Below are 19,520 nucleotides of genomic sequence, written 5' to 3'. Positions count from 1 at the left end.
TCTTCAGAGGAATTATTTTAATGACTACAATTTTCCTTCCTAAGGATAGGCTACAGGTTAGCATTTACAAAACTATTCTACTTCGTTGTTATAAATAACACTCAACTACACACATACATATATTTGTAGATAGAGTGATCCCTTCATTTCATCATTTAGGAGTTGCATTTGGCTGCAAGTACCCATCAACTTAACAAAGAATTGTTTTTGTGTTTTTTATCTCTCCCCTTATCCACACAGTTAGGGGTTGATGATTGCTGGCATAAGTTCACTTGCTCAGTTATGTTTTCAATGGTCTGACTTCTTTTGGGTGCTTGCTTTGTTAGCTTTGATGCTGCTGCGCTCCAGGCATCTTGTCTATATCCAGGGTAAGAGAAAGACAAAAGTGGAGAATGTGCAAGGAATGTATCCTAGTGAATCCTGACTATGAATGAAGAAGAAAAATCCTTTCCTGGTGAATTATGTCTAATCTCATTGGCATAGGGCCAAGCTCAACAACAAGGTAGACAGAAAAAGTATTTTATTTTCTAGGTATTTGGGTTTTCTTAAAATAGGTCCTCAGGAAGCAGGCTGTGATATAGAACATTGCATGCAGAAAGCTTCCTGGGTGTGATTTTAGAAGATAAACATGTAAGAAAGGGACAAAGGCAGGCGCAGTGATGGCGAACCTTTTGAGCTCAGCGTGTCAGCATTTTGAAAAACCCTAACTTAACTCTGGTGCCGTGTCACATACAGAAATTTTTTGATATTTGCAACCATAGTAAAACAAAGACTTATATTTTTGATATTTATTTTATATATTTAAATGCCATTTAACAACGAAAAATCAACCAAAAAAATGAGTTCGCGTGTCATAGGTTCACCATCACTGGTAGAGGGAGGAGCTAGCTGGCTTACAATGTGGTTGCGACTGAGATCTCCCCTGGTCTTTTGGGGATTCTGGAACTCAGAGGGGGCTGAACCTCTCTCGCTGGTTCAGGCTGCTATTATGAGTGCATCCTGAGAAGGGGCATTACCTCAGGAAGGTAGTTTCCTACAGCCCAGGGAAGTTTACAGTGAGACTCAAAAGCAGGATTTCCCAGCAGCTGGGAAATGGGCGCATCCATTCTGAAGAGGGGATCTGGCTAGAGCCCACAGTATGCACTAGATCAGTGGTTCTCAACCTTGGCTGCACATTAGAATCACCTGGGAATCTTTCCAAAATCCTGATTTCTGGGCCTCATCCTCCGGAAATTCTGTTTCTTTGTTACTAATGTTGTGGTTCCACCCCATAACAAAGAAACAGAATTTCCGGAGGATGAGGCCCAGAAATCAGGATTTTGAAAAGATTCCCAGGTGATTCTAATGTGCAGCCAAGGTTGAGAACCACTGCCCTAGATGGTAGAAAAGCAAAAAGGAAAGTGGAGTTGAGAGTAGGCATTGTGTGAGCCAACTTATCTACATCATGTGTTTTCACCCTTTCATATCTTACTGTGTTTACACGAAGCACACATGCATTTAAAATCATTAAATTTTTGAACATTTAAACATATATATATATATATATACACACACAACGAGTTCCTTCATAGTATGATAGACATTATAGAAAAGAATTCTTTCTTTGAATTACCCAGCAATTTTGCATGATTATAGTGATGAATTGAAAGTCACATATGTAAAGACTGGGCAGGGAGGGGGTGGGAGAGGGCAATGGGGGAACAGAGGGGACGTAAGTGATACTTTCAACAACAAAGATTTATTTTAAAAAGTGACATATATAAGTAGAAAATTTGACTTGGTAAATTAATTAGGGTCGTTTTTGCTTTCACATGCATATTTATTTAATCATAAAGTAGCACTTATATTTAGAATGATTCTTCTTCCACATTATATCTTTTTAAACTTATGAACTCCCAAAATAGAGTATATGCACAGCACTTTTAAATAGATGCTTCAAATATTTTTTGAGGGAGATTTTTAAAGAGTAGACAGAAAGATTTAAGTTTATATTATTAAGTACTATTTTAAGAGATAAGATGTGTTACCACTAGCCTGACATATTTGAAGACAGCTACTACTTTAGAATGCTAATGAGACCTCTGAGGTTAGTCACCTGTATGGCAGATATTATAAGTAAAATGCAAGATAATAGCAGAGAGAATTCAGTATATGCATCCCAATAGCTATACTGCCATTTCTCTTTTTCAAATTATGATGCTTGATATTTTCATAGAGCAAACTCCATTTCGTCTATACCTATTAACAGAGCAAAGGTAAATCTGAGGATTTTACTGAACCAACTTTAAAATGGGCACTGTCACCAGGCTGCAAATTTTGAAAGAATTAAAGAAATTTTCAAAATAAAGCTAAACACTCACTAGAACTCACAATATTTAACTGGATAAACAATTATGATTAATTCCTTACTGTATGGTTTAACTAATCTACCGCAGCATTTGTGTCTTGTCCCTCAGGACTTCATAGCTCCCCAAATGGGGTTTCCACAATTACGGGATTATGACAATATATTCTACTATTCAATTCATGAAATATAGATGTCGCAGTAGCCCCTGGGTTACAGATTCTATTAGCAAAACAAAAGGACATTAGTTACTAACCCAAAGAGAAAGAAGATACAGATACGTATGATATTTTTAAAAACACAAAGAAAAAAGAATCCATATTGCTTATATATTATGTCTCACATAGAGAAAGTGAAGAGAGCAGAATGAGGAAAAGTGGGAGGGAAACATAAAGTCTGGAGGATGGGAGAATAGGTGAGAGGGGAAAGCAATTGTGTGATGAAAATAAGGAGTCAGAAAAAAGGAACAAAGAACGATAGTTCAGAGTTCAGAAATCAATAAAGGCAGCTCAACTGTGGCACCCGGAGACTCCAGAAAGGACAGGCTGTGATTGTGGCAGCATAATGATTATGTGGAGAGCAAGGAGTTTAGTTTGAAAAAGGGGGAAATGATAGGGTGGGCTTTGAAAAAGACTAGGTGTGGAAGATAAATGAAGGAAAAATAGTAGGAACTGGCATTAGTTTACTTATGGGAAAAGAAAGAGCAATAGAGTTTGTAGTCCATTGCTGGAGAAAGAGAGGGAAAATGCATCCAACTGAAATGAATAGGTTGAGTAGAAAGTGCCGGGAGAGAGGATTTAAAGAATTGCACTTGAGTTGCCAGTGATCCTTAGAGATGTCTGAAAAGCAAATTTAAAAGTAAGCCATTTTCAGAAAAGATTTCCAGTTCTTAATATAATTCAGCGTTGAGGGAGGAATTATGAACAAAGATTATAAGAGGGATTTTGCCTAGCTAAAAACCCTGCAGAGGAAGCCTGGGGTGGCATTTCTTAGATTTAAGCTTTTTCTTGGAAATGTCTGAAGTGGCACAGCTGACAGTCTTGTCTTGTTCCTCCACTGGTGTAGTTGATAATGAGCAATGAGGGTCCAAAAGGTAGGCTGCTGGAGGGAAGAGACACACTGCGCCTGAACAAACAGTGTAATTAGCCCTCCATTAATTCCAGCGACGGCTGTGGCTTTATGCAGGGAGGACAGCTGCCCATTAGTGTTAATTAACCAACAGGAGAGAGAGATATTAGGTGCTTTCCAAAGCCTGGCAGCCCCAGGCAGGTGGATTCGACAGTAGTCAGAGGCTGAAGGTGAAGTGGGACTCAACTGTGGCAGTGAGAAATGAACTGGGCTTTTATTTGACACTAGCGGCCCAGTGCCCGGACTCGTGCACCAGTGGGATCCTTCGGCCTGGCCTGCACCCACTCGCAATCCAGGGGAGGTTGGAGAGCTGGTTTTGGCCCGATCCCTGCAGGCCAGGCCGAGGGACCCTACAGGTGCACGGGGCCTCTAGTATGCATATAAGATCTTTGGTTAATCTCTTCCCGCCCTCCTCCCTTCCCTCTGAGATTCATCAGTCTGTTCCATGTTTCCAAGCCTGTGGTTTCTGCTCCTGCGTTGAGCGTCTTCCCCCTGGTGGTCAGTGCGTGTCATAGCTACCGGATGGTTGCTTAGGCTTTTATATATATAGATTCTCTGTTTCTGGCTACTAAGCATCCAGGGTACTGTGTATGCTCCTTTCTGTCCCAAGAGTGAGGCACTCATTAAGGTTGCCATCCCAGAGGGGAGAAAGCCCACCCTCTGCCCACAAGACCCAGGCCTGTCTGCTGACTTTTGGGACCAAGCTGCATACAGAGCAAGTCAGATACTGTGGGATTTCTTTCTTGGAGGCTGAGCCTGACAGCATTTGAATGGCTCCAGGTGCAGTGCAAGCCAGCTGCCTTCCTGAAGCAGGGTCAAGGTCCAGGCTAGAGGGTGCAAAATGCTTTCCTACTCCTGCAGCTTGGATTCCAGACCTTGGAGCAGTGCAGGCCAGAATCCAGCCCCGGCATGTGCAGCCATGTGGAGCTATGTAGCAGTGGTGCATTGAACTACCTCTGGTGCAGCCCTGCTTTCTTAAATTTGATTCAAGTTTTACATTTCTTGAGATCAGAATGCAAATAACTAAATATATAGGAGATACAGTTGTAAAGATAGGAATGGAATAACATAACATTTAACTGGGTTTCATTATACAGTTTACTATTTATTAAATATAATTTTTATTTTACCCAGAAATTTTCAATACTGGGGTTTATTAAAACATATATTTCACCCTAGCAGGTTTTGCTCAGTGGATAGAGCGTTGGCCTGCGGACCAAAGAGTCCTGAGTTTGATTCCAGTGAAGGGCACATACCTTGGTTGCACGTTCCTCCTCAGGCCTGAAGCCTGGTCAGGGCTCGTGCACGAGGCCACCAATCCATGTTTCTCTCATATTGATGTTTCTCTCTGTCTTTTCCTCTCTCTTCCACTCTCCCTAAAAATCAGTGGGAAAAAATATCCTCAGGTGAGGATTAAAAAAAAACAAAAACAAACAAAAATATGTTTCCTATTAACACATATTTTTTAACAAAATAGTCATAGTCATAGTTTAAAAAACAATTCATTTGACATGTAGAAACTATATTTCTTCAAGATTTTTTAAAAAATTGATTTTTAGAGAGAGAATGAGAGAGAGAGAAACATTGATGAGAAAGAAACATCATCAATTGGCTGTCTCCTGCACGCCCCCCACCTGGAATCGAGCCTGCAACCAGGTCATGTGACCTGACCTGGTGACTTCTTGGTTCATGGTTCTATGCTCAACTGCTCAGCCACACCAGCTGGGCCTCTTTCTTTAAGATTTTAAAAAATAATCCAACTATTTTTGTAATGCTTCATTGCATTATTTCCTTACTCTCAAGCTAATCAGGAATCCGTGTTTTACTCATTTAATATCTTGCTTTGTGTATTTACATCTAAATGTTTCATTTCTTGAAGCTTTGGAAGGATGTTTCCCCCTCTTCTGTTTTTCTTTGAGTGTCTACAATAGACCTAATACATGATAAATATTTGTGGAATTTTTTATTGTCTTTAGTCCTCTATAAACAGGTTACTTATAAACATTGTAGAGAAGACAATGTAAAAAATATTTTATTTGCAATGTTGACTTCTTTCAGTTTTCCAGAGGCCTTTGAGCACACCACTGGTTGGAAAGTCTTAGAACTACAAAGAGGGATAGGATGGTTTCTGTCCTCAGGAACATAACAATTTAGACTTCTGCAGATAGAATCAATGCATTGGTAACCTTCCTCTAATGAAGGAAGGTTAGTGAAATAAAATCTCTTTCTTTGTCTCCATCTTCCCCTCTAAAGCTAATGCAACAATTAATAATATTGAGAAACATTCCAAGATTACATGGCAAGTGTCTCAACATCATCATATTTTTTTAAACCTTCACCTGAGGAGGATATGTTTATTGCTTTTAGAGAGAGAGGAAGGGAGAGAGAGAGGGAGGCATCAATGTAAAAGAGACGCATGGACTGGTTGCCTCCCATATGTGCCCTGACTGGCGATCAAACCTGCAACCTTTTTAGTGCATAGACGATGCTCCAACCAACTAAGCCACCTAGCCATGGCTACCATATTTTCTAATGACAGCTGTTACTTACCATATGGACCCAGCATTTCAGTATGCTGTGGAAGTACCAGATATATAACTTCTATCATCACCAAACTTAAGGGGCCCAAATCTTTGATTTTCTTTGCAACCTATATCACATTGCTTAGCTACACTCCACTATACTAGCATATCATGTAATTTAAATCCAGAACCCATCCAAGGAGCCCTCACAAGATTTGGAGAACCAAATGATGAGGGTAACATAGAAATCATAGAATTTAATAATTGTGTACTGATTTGCGTATTTTGCCGTGGCTTTCATACACACATACACAACCATGCTTACCCCACTGCTGCTTCTCCATACACATGTACCCACATTCACACACACATTGTGTTCTTTCAATTTGTTTTACTATGGGCCATTAATGCTGAGGAATAAGAGTTTTTCTCCAGGATTATAATTCTAATAATTTTAAAACTTGTTTACCTATTTTCCTCAACGTTAGACTCTCTCTATATAAAAGCCTAAGTGACCGAACCACCAAACAACTGGTCAAGCAGTTGCTATGATGTGTACTGACCACCAGGGGGCAGACGCTCAACACAGGAGCTCCCACAGCCAACCTCCTGAGGCCGGCCAAACTCCCTCGGTCCCTCCCCCAGGCTGGCCACCCCTCTCCCCCCAATCAGCCCGATCGCCGGCCAGGCCAAGGAACCCCACCAGGCCTCTAGTTTAATCATAAACAGATGACTGTAAGGAAAAAAAATAATTGTGCCAGTTGCTAATCTGATACCTCCCCAAACAAATGCTGTCAGACAATTAATTGTTAACTGTCACTAAGAGACCCCCCTTTTTTTTAATGGAAGTAAGGAATGTATCTGGGTGTGGGTATTTTGATGAACTGCAGAGGTCCTCAAACTTTTTAAACAGGGGCCAGTTCACTGTCCCTCAGACATTCCACACATGTGCACTGCGGGCCCGGGTCGAGTTGGCTGCTAAGCAGGACAGGCAGCGGTGGCAAAAACACCCGGCGGGCCAGATAAATGTTTTCAGCGGGCCACATGTGGCCCTCGGGCCGTAGTTTGAGGACTCCTGAACTAGGGAGTCAGGTGGTCTTGGTTGGCTCATCCATATCTGAAAAGTTTATACAATATGACTTAATTAACTTTGCAGTGTATGACAACTTCTTTTTCCATACTAGCAATTGAACAGAGTAATATATACAAAAAATATTGGTTCAGAATTAAGCTGACTGAAAACTTTATATTGGCCGTAGCATATTCCGTCTCTGAGAAAATCAGTTCTCTTTCTGCCACTTGAGAGGTCAGGTCGCTGATCATAAAATTGCTTTGAGTTTTGACGTCAATTTTAATGATAATGAAGGCCAATTATAGAATTTTTTGACTTATGCCCTTTACGCACTGGTCCTGCTAATAAGGGCTCACTGAAGTTGCATGCTTCATATTTATGCCTGACCCTCAGCAGACAACAAAGTAGATCACCAGTTCAGGAAACTATGCTTGATCTCATCTTTAATTTATAGTTGAGATTTGTTTTGTCTCTTTGATAGTTAAATACATTTTATTTTATGCTGTTATGTTACATTTACTTGGCAGGAGGAGCCTATTTTTTTCCCTTTAGGTGGTGATTCTAGGTGAATAATAGCTTAATTTAGCGAGGGACCTTGAGGAAACTGTCTTGATGGCTTTACCATGGTAATTTACATTGCATATCAGTGTGCTGTATGTCTATTCCTATGGCTATATATTGTTTCAGAATAAAAGATGAGAAAAGTTTTTGGTGAAATGGGACTCTTAGGATAGTATAGATTGCAGTCCTCAATTTAAGCGTTAGAACACATACTTTAGATAATTCATTAGAAGAACCACTCTAACAGCCAAATCTATGTTTAAGTCTTGTGTGTGTGTTCACCTCATTCCTTTCTTTTATGAAGGCACACACTGACACAGCTCACTGAGGCCTGTTGTTTTCAGAACAACATGGGCATATGTCCACTTAGCAAATGGATATTTTCAGCTTTAATGATTCATTGGAGTGGAACAAGTTCAGATGTCAATTGGAATAGAGTTGGAGGGCAAGGTAAGAAAAAAAGAAGAAATATGGGACTATATTATAATCTCGTAATGATAAAAATCATCACCTTGGGCCTGCTGCAGATAGATACACTGACACAGACATACATACACACACACACACACACAACACACACACACACACACACACAGACTACACTATGCATGGATACATTTTGAATTTCAAACAAATATGATTTTACTAGAGGCCCGGTGCACAAAAATTGGTGCACTCGGTGGGGAAGGGGGGGTCCCTCAGCCTGGCCTGTGCCCTCTTGCAGTCTGGGACCCCTCGGGAGATAATGACCTGCTGGCTTAGGCCTGCTCCTGGGTGGCAGAGGGCAGGCCCAATCCCTAGGAGCAGCCCCTGGTCGGGCTCAGAGCAGGGCTGATTGGGGAGTTGGGGCGCTGCCCCCTGTCATGCACAGAGCAGGGTGGATTGGGAGGTTGCGATGCCACCCTCAGTCATGCTCAGGGTAGGGCTGATTGGGGGGTTGGGGCACCGCCCCCTGTCACACTCAAGGCAAGATCGATGGGGAGGTTGCGGTGCCACCCCCTGTGACGCACAGAGCAGGGCCAATCAGGGGGTTGGGGAGCTCCCCCCTGTCATGCACAGAGCAGGGCCGATAGGGGAGTTAGGTCACCGCCCCCTGTCACACACACAGCAGGGTGGATCAGGGGATTGGGGCGCCGCCCTCTATCACCCACAGAGCAGGGCCGATCAGATCAGGGGGTTGGGGCGCTGCTACTCTCACACTCAGGGCAGGGCTGATGGGGAGGTTATGGCTCTACCCTGTCACACACAGAGCAGGGCCTGTGGGCGGGGGGTCGGGGCGCTGCACCCTGTCACACACAGAGCCACAGGGCGATCAGGGGGTTTGGGCGCTGCCCCCTGTCACGCTGATCTGGTGCCAGGAAGCCTCGCGGCTCCGCTGATCCTGGTGCTGGGAGGCATATTACCCTTTTACTATATAGGATAGAGGCCTGGGGGCTGGCTGGTTTGCCCTGAAGGGTGTCCTGGATCAGGGTGGGGGTCCCCACTGGGGTGCCTGGCCAGCCTGGATGAGGTGACGATGGCTGTTTGCAGCTGGTCACACACCCTTCAGGGTGGGGGTCCCCACTGGGGTGCCTGGCCAGTCTGCGTGAGGAGCTGAGGGCTGCTTTCAGGCTGGCAGTTGACTGAAGCTCCCAACCGCTCCTTTTTTTCTTTTTTTTTCTTTTTTATTCTGGGCCAGCTTTAGCCCTGGCTCTATCTCTGAGGCTTCCGCTGCTGAAAGCAGGTATCTGGCTTGTTTGCATTCTATAATCGAAACAATGTATAACTCTAGCTCTGAGATCCCGGCCGGCTGAACGCTGGTTTCTGGGGTTTTGTTTAGCTTCTATATTTGTTACAATGTTTCTTAGAGTTGCAGCTCAGAGGCCGGCAAGTCAGGCGGGGAACGTTGGAGTCTGCAGTCACTGGAGCAAGCAAGCCTCATGTTCTCTTCCAGCTGCCTGGCTGCCGGCCGCCATCTTGGCTGGCAGTTAATTTGCATAAGGATATGCTGATTAGCCAATGGGAAGGGTAGCGGTCATATGCTAATTACCATGTTTCTCTTTTATTAGTGTAGATTTGTTATTAAGGTCAGTTTTGTGTGGTCTGATTGCCAATAGGCTTTGATGCAGTTGATATTTGTCATTATGTCAAATAAACATGAGGTCAAACCAATGCCTGTTTCTTTTGTTTTGAATTATTTTAAATGTGCAGCATATGAAACAACAGAAACTGTCTTCGACCTAGCATCACTTAATTATTACATACCCCATTTTAAGTGCTTCTAGATTCTCAGAATTTGCAGTGTCATGATTAAGTGACACTCGTGATTGGTATGAAGTACAAATATAGCTACAGAAAGTTTTTTATTCGCTTCAAAGTGAAAATTGCTGTTTTGTTTATTTGTTTTTTGGTTAGAAAAGAGATTCATTATACTAGTTCAATCCATAGATTTTTAAAAGTATGAAAAAGGAGAGTTGAAATTATTTTGAGTCTTCTCAAAGATAAGCACAATTACCATTTTGGTGAACAGTATTTTAAATATCACACTTTCATACACACACACATACACATACACGCACTGCTATAATAAATAGGATCATAATATACATTCTTTTTTATTTGTCATTGGCATGTTTCCAAGTCAATACTAGTATATGCTGTATATAGAACCACTTCATTAATCACTGATTTATAAATTAGATAACTATATAGTGAAAAAAAAAAAGTTACTTGGAAAAATTTCAGCCAGTATAGAAACATACAGTTAAAAAGACATGCTTCTCTTCATGGCAACAGTAATCTAACTTCCAACCCATATACAATCATGTTAACAGTTGGGGTTTATCACTGTAGACTTCATACTTAGCATTTCTACCTGTACATAACATAATTTTATTTAAATAGGAACATACTTTATATACATCCTGAAATATTTTTCACTTAAAATTATATATTTGGGATATTTTGACAGCAGAGTTTTTTCCTTTTTTATAAAATGATAGTATTACATAATATGATTTATTATCCATTAATATATATTTAGATTCATTTTAGTGTTAAAAATGTAGTTGAACTGACCCTCCTGTGGCTCTATGCTCGTTCACATATGCAAGCATTTCTGGAAGACAGACTACATTAAACTGAATTGTGCCAGTTTCACAAATTTTAAATTTTTACAGATGAGGCTAAATTGCCCTCTGAAAAGTTGCCATATAACTTTCCAGTTGTTCATACCCTCAGCAATCCTAGATAATATAAAACTTTTTAATTATTATAATGTTAATAACAAAACGTAATTTTCTTGGTCGCATTTCCTGCTAAATGAATCAAGAGATAGATTGGGCATCTTTTTATGTATTTATCAGTCATTGTATTTCATATGTGAAGTATCTGTTTAAATATTTTGTCCTTTTTTAAGTAGCTTGTTTCTTATTGATGTTTAGAACCTATTTATACCATATGGATAATAATCTTTCCTGGGTTATTATATATAACAAATACTTTTTGTAATCTTTTGCATTTTGACTTTTTAGGTTTTCATTATTTCAAATTAAATAAATTATGCAGTCATATGCCAGTCTTTTATTGTTCTTTTTCTGTAAATTATTTTTACTAGTCTTTCATTGTACATGAAAAGTAATATAAGTTCAATTTAGATCTATTAAATGAGTAAACAAATTTAGTGAGAGTTGACATTTTATTTTACAATATTGAGTATTCCTATCCAAAAATATATTTATTCTCATTCATTCAGTTATTCTTTTACTAGTATGACATTAAGTAAAAAGAAATACATATAGACATATGCATACAAATATATGTATATATATATAAAATATAATTGTACTATTTCATAAGTATACATACTAAGAAGTTTTTAACTTTATTTGCTATTATGAAAGTGACATTGTGTCACTGTAACTTTTCTCTGATGGCAGTTGATGTATAGGAAAGGAATCTATATTATTTATCCTGCATGAAGCTGTCTTACCTAATACTCAGCATATTAGATAATTATCTTGCATTCTCTAGATGGACAATTTTATCACCTGAGAATATATTTCTTCTTGCTTTACAATATTTGCAGCCATAATTTATTTTTTATGTTTATTTACATTGACTGGAACTTTAAATAAATTATTGATTTACCTCAGTGACAGTGGGAATGCTTGTCTTAATTTTAAGTTTTGAGCAGGATATTAGCTTTCAGTTTCTAGAATTTGACCTGTTTCTGTTAAGAATGATTCCTTGTATTTATTCACTAAGGTTTTTGGTTGGTTCTTTAGCTTTGCTTTGCTTTAATAAGAAAAGGCATACAACTATTATCAATGTTTTTCTAAAATGTTTTGAAATATAGTAAAACAAGAAATTTCATTGTTTGATTTCTCAATCATAAACCCTTGGTTTATTCCTGGGACAAACTACATTGTCTTGTTGTATTATTCTTTTACTACAAAGTTAGATTTAATTTGCTAATATTTTATTTAGACATTTTATGTTTAAATTAACAGCCAAATTGCCTGATCACTCTATTTCCTGTCTAATTCCTGTGTAATTTTGTTATCAGGTTACATAATAGTAAAATAAAACTATTGAAATAGGAGGGATAACCAAAGACAGAGGCAAATGATTATATTAGAGAAACTATACCAGGGACAGGATTGTGTGATTTAAAGTTCATAACGTTTGGGAGGCAGCTTAAGATGCATAGTCCAAGAAAATAGGAAGTTCCTTGGTAATAATTTGTTTCCATGAAACATCCTGAGTACAGTGGCCTCTGTGAGATTCACTTACCTCTAGCATCCTATGGACTTTAAAGCTACAGTTTCATTCTCTGACTCTTTCGTGTGTCCCCTTAAATAGATTGCGTTTCTTGAGACTTGCTTTCATTGTCTTTGATTTCCCTGGCAGTTCCCAGCCCACATGATAGATGCGTAATCAATATTTGTTACTTATGAAATTGTTTCCCTGCACCTTGCCATGCACTTTTATAGCACAATTCTATTAGTTAAATGTTCTACAAAACTCATAATTCATGGTCATTTCTTGTTACTACAAGTAGCTGCCCAGCAGCACTGTTTCACGGAGGAACGGGGAGTGCTGGGTTGTTTAGTCAGAGGTCACTTGGATGCCAAGTGGGAAGACCACAGACCCCCTGCTATGCTTCTCAGACTCAGCCCCAGGACCCCGAGCCAAGCTTTTCTGGAAACAAAGCATGAGATCATTACATTACTTTCTGGAGGAGACACTAAAGCTCACAGGTGTGCTGAAGGGAGTTACCGCACTTTTTCCATTTGCCATACTTACCCGCATTTGGCAGCCAGCTTGGGCCCTTTGAAGAGTTATTTTATTTGATTAAAAATAAATTAATTGAAAGCTAAATCAGGAGCTTTTCAGTGATTCCCAATTTGATATCTTAAGTGAAAGTAAAACTTGAAAGCCTCTTCCCCCCAGGCTTTGTTAAGTAGGATGACCAGACAAGAAGAAAAATGTGTTACTTCTCTTTGAAGTCCAGCTTTCTAAGCCTTTGTGGAATATTGCGAATGAATTTCAAAGGGAAATCTCATTCCTCTTTCTTGCTTGTCCTGAGTTTCTGTTGCTGTCTCCTCCCTCTAAGCTCCATTTTCCTTTCTCTCTTTGGGGATGATACATTCTCAAGCATACAAATTTATGCACTTATGCATTTATTCATTCACTGAAGTTAGGCTACCATATTCACTATTTGTTTGGCTACCATATATCAGGTACTAGGAACTCAGGGCCCAAGGTTCAGAAAACAGGGATGAGGTCCCTGCTCTTACAAAGAGAAGAAATGATCACTAGTCTAATAATCTCCTCAGTGAATGTAATTACAAACTGAGAATCATGCTCTGAAGGAAAAACTTGACTTGGGTAGAGAAGGGTCTTAGGGATGGGTGGAGGGTTGCAGTATTGGTGAAACTTTTCCCAAGGAATTGCTTTTGAGCTGAGATCTGACCAACATCAGTTAAGCAGTCTAAGTGGTATAAGGGTGGCAGTGAGGAAGGAGGAGGAACACATTCTAGGCTAAAGAGAACAGCATGTGCAAATGTCCTATGGCAGAAGGAAGCATAACTATCTGAAGTAGGTTGATATATCTGAAGTAAAATAATAATAATAAAAAAAAATAACAACAAACCACGCATGATGAGTTTAGACCAGATTATATAGGACTTTTTAGGGAAGGTAATATAGTGTGGGGATGGGAAAATAAGAATAAGGGAATCAAGTTTGTTATTTGAAAAAACTTGTCAGTGGCAGTATGGTGAATATATTGTAGAGAAGGCACAATGACTAGAAATGAAAGCAAAGACTGTACACAAGGATCTTTAAAAAACTGACAGTAAATTTGACGAGGGTGGGGAGCAAGAAAAGTAGATAATACAAGAAATGTTTGAGAGGTGAAGTAGAAAAAATGAATAGATGGGAATGTGGGAGTGAGTCTTGTCCAGGCAGCTTCTAGCTCTCTGCTTTGGGTTACACATGGGGTCACTACACTACCTACACAGTCCTCAGTTCACACAAGGCTAGTGGGAGCATCATTCCAACCAAATAACTCGATAAGAATGGCCCTCTGTGTGGCTAAATCAGTGGATAATTTTAGGGATCACTTATTTGATTTCTCAGTGTTTGACTGTTAGGCTACCTTCTTGACACTTTCTCTTCTCCCTATCTCTACAACTTTAGAGTATTGTGGATAACCTTCTCTATTCCTGGCCATCTTCTCTAAGACTCATCGTAGGGTTCTCCTCTTCTATCTGCCTAATAAATATTGGTGTCTAAGAAGAGTAAGTTGCCAAGACCGGTTTGGCTCAGTGGAGAGAGCGTCGGTCTGTGGACTGAAAGGTCCCAGGTTCGATTCCGGTCAAGGGCATGTACCTTGGTTGCGGGCACATCCCCAGTAGGGGGTGTGCAGGAGGCAGCTGGTTGATGTTTCTCTCTCATCAATGTTTCTGACTCTCTATCTCTCTCCCTTTCTCTCTGTAAAAATCAATAAAAATATATTTAAAAAAAAAGAAGAGTAAGTGGACTCTTCCTAACTACACTTCCTAATTATACACCTAACTGCATACCTGTTGGCTGTGTCTACTCATATATCTCAATGGCAACTTAAACTCAGAGTGTCTAGTCCGACTCTGGATATTGCCCAATGCCTTGAGGAACTTTTGGCGTTCCCTCCATCAGTGATCTGGCCAGGGACTTAAAAGTTTGCTATTTGCTATCATGTCCAGAGGGCACGGGCCTCTCTTTCTATTCTTCATGCCTCTTCACGGGGTTTCGTGAACCCTTGTCCTTTTCCAAATTCAGAAAGAACTCTGTCTTCTTCTCAAACACCAAGTTAAAAAGAAAGAACGGATGTCAGCTACATTGCTAAATACCCGTACTCAGAGTTTGCCTGTGTTCATTTGTTTCTTTGCTACAGATTTGTCAGATTTGGATGTTCCCAATAAACATGGATAGTCAGGCAGAAATTAACCCTGGACTCAAGAGCTTTCTTTTCTCACGTATTCCTCATTCAAAACTTAAAGTATAAATCTGAATAAAGAATAGTTAATTTTTAAAAAGATACTTACCTTTGTGATCATATTATAGATGAGTAGGAACTTTTCTTTTTGATAAAGAAGGGACTCTGCTTTTCTTGAATTTAGATAAAGATAGAGCATAACATCAGTAAAAAGTCTGGTCCATCATGTCAATGGAGGGGACCTTTGTGAATACTTTAATTCAGGGTGGCATAAAGAGCACACCTTTCCCTGGTTAATAGTCTCCCTGTTACTGATTGGTTTGAGTATATTTCTTCTCCCTGTTTAACTTTTTTTTCTTTCTTTTTAAATATATTTTATTGATTTTTTATAGAGAGGAAGGGAGAGGGGTCGAGAGTTAGAAACATCTATGAGAGAGAAGCATCGATCAGCTGCCTCCTGCACACTCCCTACTGGGAATGTGCCCGCAACCAAGGTACATGCCCTTGACCAGAATCGAACCTGGGACCCTTCAGTCCCCAGGCTGATGCTCTACCCAGTGAGCCAAACTGGCCAGGGTTTAACTTTTTTTTTCTATTCATACAATAGAAAATTACAGAATGGGGTTAGAGGTCACAAACTGGTAACCTATGAACTAAAGTAAGCCAACAGACTGTTATTTTTGTTAAGTCAGTTAAGTTTTACCTTTGATTTCTTCTTGTTTTAATGATCTGTAATGCCTGTAGGTAGGTCATGCACACAGATGAGGACCCACCACCCCACCCCAACCACTGAGTTCCATCTAGACTGTTTGTATTCCCTGCATGAGTCCTAAAAACATTTGAGTGTGTGACTCTAGGGTTAGACCTTTTGTTAAGTTCTTTAGGCTTCTAAGGTTGTAATTCATAAAACCTTTTGAGAGACTTAATGTTCTCGTCCAACCGCAATTAGTAGAGAGATAGATGAGCTGAAAGGAGATGCATACATGCTCAGGGCTAGCAGGTTTCAGGCCCTCTCTGTACATTATCTCCTTTAATCATCACAGCTCCCCAGTGAAGTGCTATTACCATATCCATTTTACAGATGACAAAACAGGCTTAGAGAAGTTAACATCTTGCCCGTGGTCAGAAAGCTTATTAATTGTGGGAATTAGGTTCAAACCCAGATCTGTTTATCTCTAAAACATTCCAATGCCCTAATTTTCATAATTGGGTAGAAACTTTCCACAAGTATCTCTTGAATAATGAAGGTTAGATGCAGACTTTTGAAACATTGTCAAAGTTGGATATATCAAAGATGTCAGATGTCTTAAAAATATCTTAAACTATTTCACAAAATACTTTATTTGCATGGTGGTTTCTTAGTAGGGAATTGCTTTCATGCTGTGCTTTGGAACATACTTGACTGCCAAAAGAGCCCCATAAAAATTAGAAATAATTATTATTGGAGGAAATTTGGCTTTGATTTACACATTGATGTGACTTTGGAAAATATGTCACAGATCACTCAAATTAGAACTGTAAAGAGATTTTATTTCTATCACGTAATGTTTGTTTTTTTTTCACAGAATACTAGCTCCCTTATAAATTTTAATCGGTATAAAATATTACTGCAACTCCATGTTCCTTAATCTGGAAATAGCACTACTTGATTTATCTAGAAAGTTTACCTAACATAACAGTTCTAGTAAAGAAAAGTTCAAGTATGTCCGAACAAAAGAAGACAGAATATTAATGTGGTCATTAATTGAGTGGAAAAACATTTAGTTGTGCTGCATTTTCAACAGAGAATTTTGCAAAACTTAAGTCTGCTATAGGGAATAAAGTTAACAATGTTGTAATAGCTATCTACGGTACCAGGTGGGGACTTAAATTATCAGAGGGAACATGTTGTAACCTATATGAATGTCTATCCACTGCTCTGTACACCTGAAACTAACACAAAATAGTATTAAATGCAAACCATAATAGAAAAATAAAATAATTTTTAAAAAGGGAAAAAAAGACTAAGAGATCCGACAACAAAGGCAGATACCCCTTCTCAGTGTTTTTCCCATTAACTCTTCTTGCCAGAGGTATATGAAGTTTACAACAATTTTAATTCAGTTCAACTTTGCTTTGGTACTCAATTCATTCAAAAACAAACAAGAAAAGGAAATGATTGATTATGAATTTAAGTGATGGAATACCCAAGCAACAATGGTGCTAATATTAGAGCCATTTAACTTTCTTTTATAACATGGAGGGTGGATATAGGACATAAATTACTTATAATGAAGTACATGACAAAATTTAAAATTACAAATATAGTTGTATAAGTATACTTTATGGAATTATTGAGGCAAGTAATCAGATTAGTTGAAAAAGTGGGAAATGATTTACCCTGCAGAATGAGATTTTGGGGTGTTGTTTCATGATGTAAGAGATTGCTATCCTATCTAATAAAGAGGGAATATGCCAATTGACCCTCACACCTTCGCAAAGATGGTGACGCCCACAGCCAATAAGGAAGGAATATGCTAATTGACTGCCCGCCCTCAAAGATGGTGGTGCCCACAGCCAATAAAGAAGGAATATGCTAATTGACTGCCACACCCTCAAAGATGGTGGCGCCCACAGCCACAAGATGGCCAGCAGGGGAGGGCAGTTGGGGGCTATCAGGTTGGCAGGGGAGTAGTTAGATGTTGATCAGGCTGGCAGGGGAGTGGTTAGGGGGTAATCAGGCTGGCAAGCAGAAGCAGTTAGGGGCAATCAGGCAGGTAGGCAGGCGAGCAGTTGGGAGCCAGCAGTCCTGGATTGTGAGAGGGATGTCCGACTGCTGGTTTAGGCCCGATCCCACAGGTAAACACATACTATAATATACAGATGATAATATTGTAGAATTATACCTGAAGTCTGTATAATTTTATTAACCAATGTCACCTCAATAAACTCAATAAAAAAGAAAAAAAAGTTCCAAAAATTAATGATAAAAATTAATTTTATTTTACATTTAAAAAGTTAAGTCTGCTCATATGAACAGAAACTTTTTGCCTAGGGTGGTTTCCATGTCACTGGATTGGCTTGTAACAAACATGGTTCCAAGAAATGTTCGGAACAAGAAATGTTCAGAGCAAGATGTCTGTATTTAAATGGGAAAAAGAGAAAGATGATACATGAAGGAAGGAAGGAAGGAGAGAGAGAGAGAGAGAGAGAGAGAGAGAGAGAGAGAGAGAGAGAGACTAAATGGGGCACTTTTTTGTAAATTTTAAATTTAGGATTAACCAGCATTTTTCTGATTTGACCAAAAGATTGATCTAATAATTTTTTCTCTTTTACTTAAACAGTGCTCAGATTTATGGATAGATATTTTCTGCAAGTGCAGTGCAAATTATCCTAGACATATTAAAGCAATTAGATGACTGAATTTCACTTTCTGTGAGTGGATCCTGGGGTCTGGGGAGAGGGGTACCGAAGCTGCTGCCCTTTTCAAATAATTCACAAATGTGCTAATTATGTGTCAGATTTGAAAGCTGAGGCATTGTGACCTTCAAGCCAACAAAAGACCTTTTCAAGTAAGCCATTCCATGTACATTAATAAAGTGAACAATGCCCTTCCACACTTAAATAATGTATAGCTGTTATTTCATTAAATGTAAATGGAAAGCAAGGAGTGGTTTCACTGTTGACATATTAAAAGAAATGCTATTGAAAACAAAGGCTATAAATCCATTTTCATAACATTGGTGATATTCTTCAACTAGTCATCCGAAGATATGTTCCTTGTCTGCTCTCATTGCATGCATTTCATGTGTGGTTTCTCCACAGCTAAACGCATTTTGGATTTGAGCAATAAAAACTGCAATGTCCTGAAGTATATAATGCTAGAAACTGATTGTTGGAAAAGCAAACTCTTTGCAGTGATGAAGACAATGACGCATTTTGTAGGTTGGGGAAACACTACCCCCTACACAAATAATCACCTGCTACCGAGAGGAACGGTGAACAACTGAGGCTCAAAGGAAGGGAAAAGAATCCCATGCTCTTTCTTGTGGCTCTTTCTTTTTAAAAAAATATTTTTATTGATTTCTTGCCCTAACCAGTTTGGCTCAGCAGATAGAGCGTCGGCCTTCAGACTCAAAGGTCCCAGGTTCGATTCCGGTCAAGGGCATGTACCTTGGTTGCGGGCACATCTCCAGTGGAGAGTGTGCAGGAGGCAGCTGATCAATGTTTCTCTCTCATCGATGTTTCTAACTCTCTATCCCTTTCCCTTCCTCTCTGTATAAAATCAATAAAATATATTTAAAAACTATTTTTATTGATTTCAGAGAGGAAGGAAGAGGGAGAGAGAGATAGAAACATCAATGATGAGAGAGAATCACTGATTGGCTGCCTCCTGCACGCCCCCCACTGGGGATTGAGCCCGCAACCCAGGCATGCGCCCTTGACGGTAAT

At 39.5% G+C, this 19,520-nt stretch overlaps 1 protein-coding gene across 5 annotated transcripts in view; it reads left to right on the top strand.

Annotated features, from left to right (window-relative positions):
- The window catches only part of CTNNA3 (catenin alpha 3), a 1,374,069-nt gene that overhangs the window by 812,061 nt on the left and 542,488 nt on the right, over window positions 1-19,520 (top strand). The gene's annotated exons all lie outside the window — the stretch shown is intronic.

This window comes from Myotis yumanensis, unplaced genomic scaffold, assembly GCF_028538775.1.
Source record: "Myotis yumanensis isolate MYYU_CA2020_CCGP unplaced genomic scaffold, mMyoYum1.0.hap1 SCAF_13, whole genome shotgun sequence".
Taxonomy (NCBI): Eukaryota; Metazoa; Chordata; class Mammalia; order Chiroptera; family Vespertilionidae; genus Myotis; species Myotis yumanensis.
Note: the sequence above shows the minus strand (reverse complement) of the source record. Positions and strands in the feature narration are given on the sequence as shown.